We start from the raw sequence: 10,425 nt of genomic DNA, 5'->3' as shown, positions 1-10,425 counted from the left end.
GCATATACACAGTGCCATATGTCATAAATTATGAGGTGCAACACTATTGAAACACTGTTCCCACAACCCTATTAGTGCGGCCGTCATATGCTTGAGGGCATGCTGCTGCACAAACTGCTCATAGTCTTTCACCAGACCCCACACATTGTCCATGCTGTAAATCGGATTCCGAGCCCACTGCACGGCCTGATCAGCCACCATCTTTTTCTCTTCATTCCCCACATCAGATCAAATCAGCAGCCGCCCCATTCGTTCTCGAGCTGCTGCCCAATACCCTTCGTCCGATCCACTCACCAGCGTCCCAATACTCGGTAATGTCTCGGAAGAGACATTTGGGGAAGACACAATAGATGAAGGGGCAGGCACTAAAGTTATTAATGGCTGTGTTGAGGGTGTGAGGGATGGAGAAAGAGCATGAGCAGAAACAATAGCCATAGCGGGGAGACTTGCATTCGCTGCATCCGTGGCTTGGGAAGCTAGGGAAAGAGCAGGAGGTGCCATAGCTGAAGCAGGCAGGTCAAGAGCAGAAGAACCAGAGGTGGAAGCAGGAGGGGCGGAAGACTGAGGCGTCGGGACAGCAGGGTGTATATTCTCTGTGGGGCATAGGAAGGTGGAGGTCGAGCGTCTAACAGCTCCTCCACGAATGTATCGTCTTCCTCACGGGCGACATAAGATTTGTCACAGTGCAATCAAAACTTTCTATCAGCACACTCTATACCTTTTCTATTTTCTCCCTATCATACGCTACTGCTTTCTGAGTTGCTGTCTGCAGCTTCCCTTTATGGGCCTCTTTTTCTGCTCTTATGCGCCATTGCCTCGCTTCCTTTTGGCATACCTGAAGAGAATCAAACATCGACTGTCTACTTCATATCGCAAACAATTTATCCTGCAGGAAATTCAGTTTTTGTTCATCAAAGGTACATGTTAGTGGCCACTGCAGTTCGGCATTGTCCCTCGTATATGTGTGCCATAGTGTACTAAACATAATAGGGCCAGTGCTGTGCTTTACATACATTTCAAAGTTTGGGTTGCCTTCCGGAGGTGCAGTTGTCTTTCCTCCAGGCGAGCCTCAGCAGAACAACAGCACCCCAAACACCACAATTTTCTCAAACAATGCATCTTAATAAAAGACACGTTAACGGCATCAAACAAAGGAAACCAAGAGTCTGTCCTCAGACTGCACCACAGAGACGGGCTCAATCCCCAGGCATTTTCAAGAGTAAGCCAAATTCATTTTGTTGCCTGGCAGAGTGTTCGCAGACACTCTGTATCTAAATGGTCCGCAGCCCTACAAAGTTCAAGCAAGCCAAGAAATGGTCTTCAGACCTTACCCAAGATTACTCAAAATGGTGCCATATTCACCAAGTCTCAAGTCAAACTCACCTGGTGCACACAGGTCGAAGAAAGTTATTTTCCACTGCCAACTCTTTGGACCAAACTGTCAAATCCAAGTGTTTCGCCTTTCAGGACTCCAGCCAGGATGAGGCACCACCCGATCAGACAGGTGGGGCAGCTGCGAGTACTAGGCTCTATCATGCAGGGATCCCCGATCTGCCCATCCGACCTAAGGTGGCCACGTCATCGCCACCCGTCCGCGGGCAGAGATGGGGTCAGCCCGATTAAGTCCCTGTTCGGGCGCCAACTGAAGGAAGTGACATGAATCTGGCCACCAGGGTCACTCGCGACCACCTCTCGGCCTTCCACAAGAAATGAAGAGTTGATGAAACAGGAGAGAATACAAACCAAGTTATTTATTAGTAATTGCACTCGAGCAGAGTGCAGACAGACTAGCCTCCTTAGTTGCTACCGAGGGGACTTACTTCAGAACACTTGGTAAAACATAATATGCATTTCCAACACACCTAAAAACCTGCCCAAACTGGAATTTTCCAGCTCGGGCACTGATGAACAAAAGGAGGTACAGAAGGATGAGCTACCACCTGCAGAACGGGTTACATGTTATCACATTTTCAAGGTTGTCTTGTTCAGGCTCAACGCTCTCTAGTGTGGGAGCATGGCTACGGTAGAGGAAAGGCATGCAGAGATAGTATAAGCTATTCATGAGTGCATTAGGATTCAACCTTGAATACGAAAAGAAGTAACTTGAAGCAGCTTTTCCCTGAGGCAGACAGTTCATGAGACAGAAGCTTACTTTCGATCACAGTACAAAATGGCGGCTAAAGACAAAATGGCACCGCAAATGTGAACTTAACTCGCACAATGCTAATAGGAGTTGGCTAGATGCATTTGCAGTCCAACACATCAGGTCCCATTCCATGGAAATAGGTGTTTTTCGGCAACCCGCGGTATTCATCCCGTCTAATGATTGCACTCTCTGCTCCCCTCCCATTGGGCCATCTCTGCGTGCCAAGTGACAACTGTTGGGGGAAGGGCCGATTTCTACCTCCTTGTGATGGAGTGCTTTGCAATGGGTAGTGCCAGGTCCGCGAAACGGAGCTGCACTTTCTGTGACTTAGGGCGACAGAATAATCCTAGTATGAATCGTTCTGCTGTGTCCCAGTTGGGGATTCTTGTGGCGTGTCCTAGAATTTGTGCGTCTGAGAACCAAATCTCTCTGAGGCGTGGACACATCTATAACATGTGCCGGATGTCTGCCTACTCTGCCTGACATCTAGGTCAGCAGACACGCAAGTCGGGTTATATGCAATTGAGGAGGTGCGGGTAAGGTAGGCCATGTGGAGAATCATATATGGTATTAGCTGGAATTTGGCATTCCGAGACACCTTCTTGGGGTATTCTTGAAGGGAGGACTAGTCCTTGTCCATTACGTCCCTTTCAAGGTCTCCGGACCACTTTTCTCTTAGGGTAGTGAGGGAGATCCCTGCATGCGCCCCGGTGCCCCTTAAACAGCCATCAAATGAGATGGTGTCCCTTGCCCATCATATATATAGCGTATATTAGCTCATGTGTTAGGGGTTCTTTGCCGTTTGGTGCCCAATGTTTGTTTATATACTGGGTGATGGCTGCGTGCAGCATAAAGAGAGAACGCGGGACTCCTTGTTCCCTAGCAAAGTTCTCAGGATCCATCAGGGCGCCGTCTGCAAACAGCGCACCCACTGTGGAGACCCTCTCCCACGCCTAGTGACCAAGCCTGTTGTAGTGGGAAATCATAGTAAGAGGATGTTAGGGGCCTAGGGGAGACATTGTTTCATGTACTGTAAGGCCTTTTTCAAATAGGAAAGCGCTAATCGCAACCGCCGCGGGGAGTCAGGGGGTATCTTGCTCCATGGTAATAGCAAGGTATGCAGAGTACCTCGGCTTATGAATTGAGGCGTGTAGCCAAGTTCGTGCAAAACGCACCCTGTAAGCCAGTACGACAGCCATTGCAACTGACTTACAAAGCAGTAATCACGAAAATCAGGCACCCCCATACATTATTTGACTGTCCCCAGCTGTAACTTAGGCAGTCCCACCCTCCTGCGCCCAGTCCCCAGATGAGATCCAACAGAAGGGAATCCAATGTTTTAAAAATAGAGGCGGGGAGTATTACTGGCAAATTTGTGTAGTACAGCAGGCGCAGGAGCATGACCCTCTTAGAGATGGCTATCCTGCCCATCACCGAGAGGGGCAGAGATGTCCAGAAGGATATCTAAGTGTGTAGGGCCCTAACCGCTCTCATCAGATTGCCATCTATTGAATCCTGTGGAGTCCTATTAAATTGAATACCCAGATATTTGAAGGTATGTGGGGCAACTAGGAGGGTGAACGTCCAAACAGTTCCAGGGCGCTCTCCCGTGTGGACGAAAAACGCATGGGAATTCTTCTCATTTATGGTTAGGCCCGAGATACATTTGAATTGTTCAAAAATATGTGGTATGGGCTCTAAATCCCCTGTTAAATCGTGAGTGTACAAGATCAAGTCATCAGCATATGCTGACAGTATATGCAATGGGTTGTTGTGATCTTCGGGATTCGGCGGGCTGGAAAAGCAGGCAAGGAGGCCGTATATAGTGTGCAATAGTCTACTTTATTGAGCCCAAGGTACGGTGTGCAACATGATAGAATACGGGTCTTCTGCAGGTGGAGGGGTGGAACCGATGTGGGATCCCGTCGGTTGCGGTTGTCGTCACCGAAGGTCTTCTGCTGTCCAAGTCACCGACGTTGGTCCCAGGAAGGGGAAGGACGGACACCTCGGAGGGCAGTGAGACAAAAACACAGAGGGAGCCGTTAGACCTGCGGACACTCTATGTCGCTGCCGTAACCTTCACCCGGGAGTGATAAAGAGGAGGGGAGTGTGAGGAGAAGGGACGAGGAGAAAGAGGGACAAGTCGAAGAAAGATGGGTGTTCGGAAAGGGGGTTGAGTGGGATACTATGTACAAAGCGTGAGGTGCTGTACAATGGATACTGAGAGATCCTATTAGTGTGCAGGGGTGCTAACAGGAGAGAGACTATATACATCTATGTACAAAGAACCTAGGGTACACACGGGTACTTTAGAGTGCTATACTGAAAGAAAGCTGGTACTCACGGGCTCCGCCGTAACTCTCATCCGAGTTACGGCCGCTCTTCAGCCTCCTCCGGGGGACTCCACCAGTCTTCCGACCACTCTTCTGGTTCGCCGCTCTCGTCCTCTCCTTTCGTCGTATCTCCTGCCGGACTCTCCTTCCACGATCCTTCGACGACTTCTGCTTCCTGTCTTCCGGCTTTTCTGTCTCCGGCGGGGAACGGGTAGGAGGGACTTCCGGGAATCAGGGGTTGTCCTTCCGGTGGGTCGCTGTTCGGGATTGGCTCCTGTAAGAGAAAGAGGGGCGGGGTTCCTGGGGTCACCGAGGCTGTGGATGAAAGCTTGGATGGACTGTCCGAGCAGGGAGGATTGAGCGGAAAGGACTCCCTGGACAGGGTAAGAAAGGGGGGCCCGATCCGAGGTAGGGAGTCTCCGTTACATTCCCTTTCCCTAGCTGTCTTCCTTGTATCCGGTGTGGATAGGGGATAGCGAGAGAGGAAGTCCGCGTTACCCTGTTCTGTGCCTTTTCGGTGTACTGTTTTGAAGCGGTATGGTTGGAGGGCCAGGAACCACCGCAGGACACGGTCATTGTGCCCCTTGTTCCGGGCCATCCACTCAAGGGGGGCGTGATCGGTGAAGATGGTAAAGTCACGTCCTTCTAGGTAGTAACGGAGACTGTCCACTGCCCATTTAATCGCCAAAGCTTCTTTCTCCACGACGGCATAATTCCGTTCTCGAGGAAACAGTTTCCTGCTGAGGTACAGGATGGGTCTTTCGTTCCCCTCGTGGTCCCTCTGTGACAGGACTGCCCCTAAACCCTGTTCGGAAGCATCTGTCTGAAGGAGGAAGGGTTGTGTGTAATCCGGACTAACTAGTACGGGATCGGAGGTCAAGGCATTCTTCAGATCGTTAAATGCATGCCACAATAGGGGAGTCGGGTTTTTCAGAATGGCCTCTGTTTTTGTGGCTTTCTTCAATAGGTCAGTGAGCGGGGCGGCCCTTTGGGAAAAATTGGGCACAAACCTGCGATAGTAACCAAGGAGGCCCAGAAAGGCCCGCAAGTCTTTTCTGGTCTGGGGGAAGGGGAGGGAATGGATGGCTTCTGTTTTGCTGTTCTGGGGCCGTATGAGGCCCTCACCCAGGAGGTATCCCAGATATTTAACGGTTTGGGCTGCCAGGGTGGTTTTGGCGGGATTAATCGTGAACCCATAGGAGCCCAAAGAGGAAATGACGTTATGGAGATGCTCCAAGTGTTGTGACCAGGTGTCGCTGTAGATAACTATATCGTCGAGGTAGGCCCCTGCATACTGAGTGTGGGGACGTAAGATGTGATTCATGGCCCGTTGGAATGTGGCGGGCGCGCCATGGAGGCCAAAGGGGAGGACGAGGAACTGATATAAACCTTCAGGGGTCGAAAATGCCGTTTTCTTTCGGTCTTCTTTTCTGAGGGGTATCTGCCAGTACCCCTTACAAAGGTCCAGAGTGGATATGTACTGGGCTTTCCCTATACGCTCGACCATCTCGTCTACTCGGGGTAACGGGTATGTGTCAAAGGATGATATCTTATTGACCTCCCGGAAATCAATACAAAATCTAACAGACCCATCAGGTTTGGGTACAAGCACTATTGGGGAATTCCAGTCACTTACAGAGGGTTCTATAATGCCCAGTTTTAACATTTGTTCGATTTCTTGGTGTATGATCGCTCTACGGGCTTCAGGGACCCTATAAGGCCTTTGTCGGACCACTTTCCCCGGACTCGTCTGTATGGCGTGCTCAGTAATGGAGGTGTGACCAGGCAAAGAGGAAAACACCTGTTGTAAAGGGGAGAGACGATGTTGGAGGGCTACACTCAGGGACAGAGGTAGGGCGGGGTCTATGCAAGGGGAGAAAGAAAGGGGTTCCAGACCCATAGAGCCGGCCAGGACGGGACGAGGACCTTCCCATTTTTTTAGTAAGTTGACGTGATAAATCTGGGTGGTACCCCGTGTGGGGTCTAGTTGTACTTCGTAGGTGACAGGGGTTATTTGTCGGAGTATGGTATAGGGACCTTGCCATTGTCCAAGGAGCTTTTGGTCGGAAGAGGGCATCATTAAGAGAACTAGGTCTCCCACTGAGAAGACCCGGTGTTTTGTGCCTCTGTCATACTGACCCTTCTGTTTCTCTTGTGCCTGTGTAAGATTCTGATGTACGATGTCCCTTATTAGAGACAAGTGGTTTTTGAGGTTCTCCATATATTCCGGGAGGGGGCGGGTGCGATCTGGTTCTGCCTCCCAGGCTTCCTGAGCCATGTCCAATAGAGAACGAGGGGGTCGGCCATACAACAGTTCGTAGGGGGAATATCCTGTGCTGCTCTGCGTCTTGCAACGTATTGCAAATAAGGCAAGGGGTAACATTTCCTCCCACCTCCTCGCCTCCAGCCCTAATAGTTTCTTTAGGGTTTGTTTTATTGTGGCATTGTATCGTTCCACCAACCCATCGGTTTGTGGATGATACGCCGAGGTGCGTATCTGTTTAATCCCTAGTTGGGAGCAGACCTGTTTCATAAGGGAGGAGACGAAGGGAGTGCCTTGATCCGTCAGGATCTCCCGGGGAAATCCTACCCTTGAGAACACAGTGATGAGAGCTTTCGCAACGTTTTGGGCGGTGGGTTGTCGTAGGGGAAGGGCTTCGGGAAAACGGGTGGCGTAATCCACGATTACTAGGGCGTATCGGCAACCACTTCGGGAAGGTAGCAAGGGCCCTATGATGTCCATACCTACCCTGCTGAAAGGGACGTCAATGAGGGGAAGGGGTTGTAGGGGTACCCTTGGAGGTTGGTATCTACTGTGTTTTTGACAGACCGGGCACTCTCTGCAGTATGTTTTGATGGTTTGGTGTACTCCTGGCCAATAGAACCTGTCTAAGATCGCTTGGCTGGTTTTCTCGTCTCCGAAATGTCCCCCCAGAAGGTGGCTGTGGGCCAGAAAGAGCACCTTCTCCCGGAAGGGACCGGGTATGAGTAATTGTGGTTTTTGGTGGGTCCCTCCCTTCCGATATAGCAACCCATGTTTCTTAAAGAAGTAGGGACCTACTATAAGAGGATCCTCGTGGTCTACTGCCTTGGCCCATGCTTCCTGCAGCACCGGATCCTCTCGCTGGGCTGCCCTGGATTCTCTGTCGGTCGGCCACGGGTGTTCTTCGAGGGTCACTGGGAAGACACCGGTGTATTCACGTCTCTCCTTCTTTTTCTGGGCTTTGGGTTTCAGTGGTTTGGGTTCAGTCCTAGGGGAAACAGGTCCTTGAGGGAACGGGGCTTCTCCCCACCAACGGGTCAGGGAATCAGTTGTTTCTTGCAGAAGTCCTGGTAGTCCCATATAGTCGCTTCCCAGAATAGCCTGTTCCGGTAGAGTGGGGACAAGACCAACAGAGAGGGTGGTTCCAGGATCTTTGGGGTGTTGGACCCGAACTTGAGTAGTGGGGTACTGTTTTGTGTCTCCATGGACACATTGAATGGCGACCGTACCTGACGTCGGCCCCACAGGTTGAGGCAAGAGCTGGGGTCGGAGAACACTCTGTCGACACCCCGAGTCAGCCAGGGCCATAAGTGGTTGTCCATCAAAGCTTACAGGGCAGCGGAACGACGGAGGTGACATGCCTGGGACCGAACACACATAATTCCTGGCGAGTCCCACCTCCATGGGTTCCTCCTTCTGGGGGCACAACCGAGCAATATGACCAAAACCCCCGCAATGGTAACACTGGGGTCCGGGGTTATTAGGTCGGAGAGGTACGGGGTATGGGAGCAGGGGGATTGGTTCCGGTCGCCTTTGGAAAGACGGACGGGGAGGCCGGAGGTTTATGGAGGGATGTGGTTTGGGGGGTGGATCTTCCTTACTTCGTTGGATCTCTTGTGCCCTACTGTAGGCACTCGCAATTTCCACCGCAGTGTCTAGGGTAAGGTGGGCATGTTGTCGTACCCACCTTTGGGTGCCGGGCAACAATGACATCAGAAATTGTTCCAGGTAGATTTTTTGTAACACGTCGTCCATGGTGGAGGATTCCGGTCTCAACCACCTATTTGCCAGGTCCTTAATCCTAAAGGATAGAGCTCTCGGGGTTTCCTGGGGTCCTTCCTTGATTTGCCGTAGTTTCCTGCGATAAGTTTCATCGTCGATACCCAACCGTTCAAGGATGCATTTCTTTATGTCCCCATACGGTGTGGTACCCTGTACGTTCGCCTGTTGGTACGCCGCCTGTAATTCGCCGGTCAATAAGGGACCCAGGTAGTGACCCCAGCGGTCGGCAGGCCATGCTGCAGCCTGTGCCAATCTCTCAAAATTGGTAAAGAAAAAGTCGGGATCCTCCCCGGGCACGTATTTTTGCAGTACCACTGAGGGTAGGGAGGTGGCTGGTCTCTGGTGCTCCAACACAGTGGTCAGTTTCCCCATAGCCTGTTCATGGGTGGTCCCCTGACCCTTTAACACATCGTGTAGTTGGCCGCGATCGTCCTCGGCCGTCTTCAAGAACCGCTCCATCATTATCCCCATCTGCTCCTGATTCTCCGCCATTTTCTTTATTACGGCCTCCATGCTTCCAGCTAATCCCACTTCTGACACCACCTGTGATCTTCGGGATTCGGCGGGCTGGAAAAGCAGGCAAGGAGGCCGTATATAGTGTGCAATAGTCTACTTTATTGAGCCCAAGGTACGGTGTGCAACATGATAGAATACGGGTCTTCTGCAGGTGGAGGGGTGGAACCGATGTGGGATCCCGTCGGTTGCGGTTGTCGTCACCGAAGGTCTTCTGCTGTCCAAGTCACCGACGTTGGTCCCAGGAAGGGGAAGGACGGACACCTCGGAGGGCAGTGAGACAAAAACACAGAGGGAGCCGTTAGACCTGCGGACACTCTATGTCGCTGCCGTAACCTTCACCCGGGAGTGATAAAGAGGAGGGGAGTGTGAGGAGAAGGGACGAGGAGAAAGAGGGACAAGTCGAAGAAAGATGGGTGTTCGGAAAGGGGGTTGAGTGGGATACTATGTACAAAGCGTGAGGTGCTGTACAATGGATACTGAGAGATCCTATTAGTGTGCAGGGGTGCTAACAGGAGAGAGACTATATACATCTATGTACAAAGAACCTAGGGTACACACGGGTACTTTAGAGTGCTATACTGAAAGCTGGTACTCACGGGCTCCGCCGTAACTCTCATCCGAGTTACGGCTGCTCTCGAGACCCTCCTCCGGGGGACTCCACCAGTCTTCCGACCACTCTTCTGGTTCGCCGCTCTCGTCCTCTCCTTTCGTCGTATCTCCTGCCGGACTCTCCTTCCACGATCCTTCGACGACTTCTGCTTCCTGTCTTCCGGCTTTTCTGTCTCCGGCGGGGAACGGGTAGGAGGGACTTCCGGGAATCAGGGGTTGTCCTTCCGGTGGGTCGCTGTTCGGGATTGGCTCCTGTAAGAGAAAGAGGGGCGGGGTTCCTGGGGTCACCGAGGCTGTGGATGAAAGCTTGGATGGACTGTCCGAGCAGGGAGGATTGAGCGGAAAGGACTCCCTGGACAGGGTAAGAAAGGGGGGCCCGATCCGAGGTAGGGAGTCTCCGTTACATTTGTGCAGCTGGATCCCTAATGTTTCCGCTTCCTTCCGGACTCTAATTGCGAGGGGTTCCAGCGCCAGCACAAACAGCAATGGCGAAAGGGGGCAGCCTTGTTGTGTGCCTCTACCCACTGGGTAGGGTCGTGAGATATGGGAACCAGAACGGACTCGTGCCGTAGGGGCCTGTATATAGTAGCTTGAGACAGCTCATGTATCCCGGTAGGACGCCAAATTTGTCCATAGCTTTCATCATATAATCCCAGTTAAGGGTGTTGATAGCTTGACGTAGATCAAGAGAGATACATCCAGTGCCTTGGTAGTCATCAGGGGTAGCCTGCATAACATGGTGAAGGCGTCTGATGTTAAGGGACGTATTTTAGATC

The sequence above is a fragment of the Triturus cristatus genome, chromosome 8 (assembly GCF_964204655.1).
Source record: "Triturus cristatus chromosome 8, aTriCri1.1, whole genome shotgun sequence".
Classification (NCBI taxonomy): Eukaryota; Metazoa; Chordata; class Amphibia; order Caudata; family Salamandridae; genus Triturus; species Triturus cristatus.
This window is presented reverse-complemented; position numbering follows the sequence as displayed.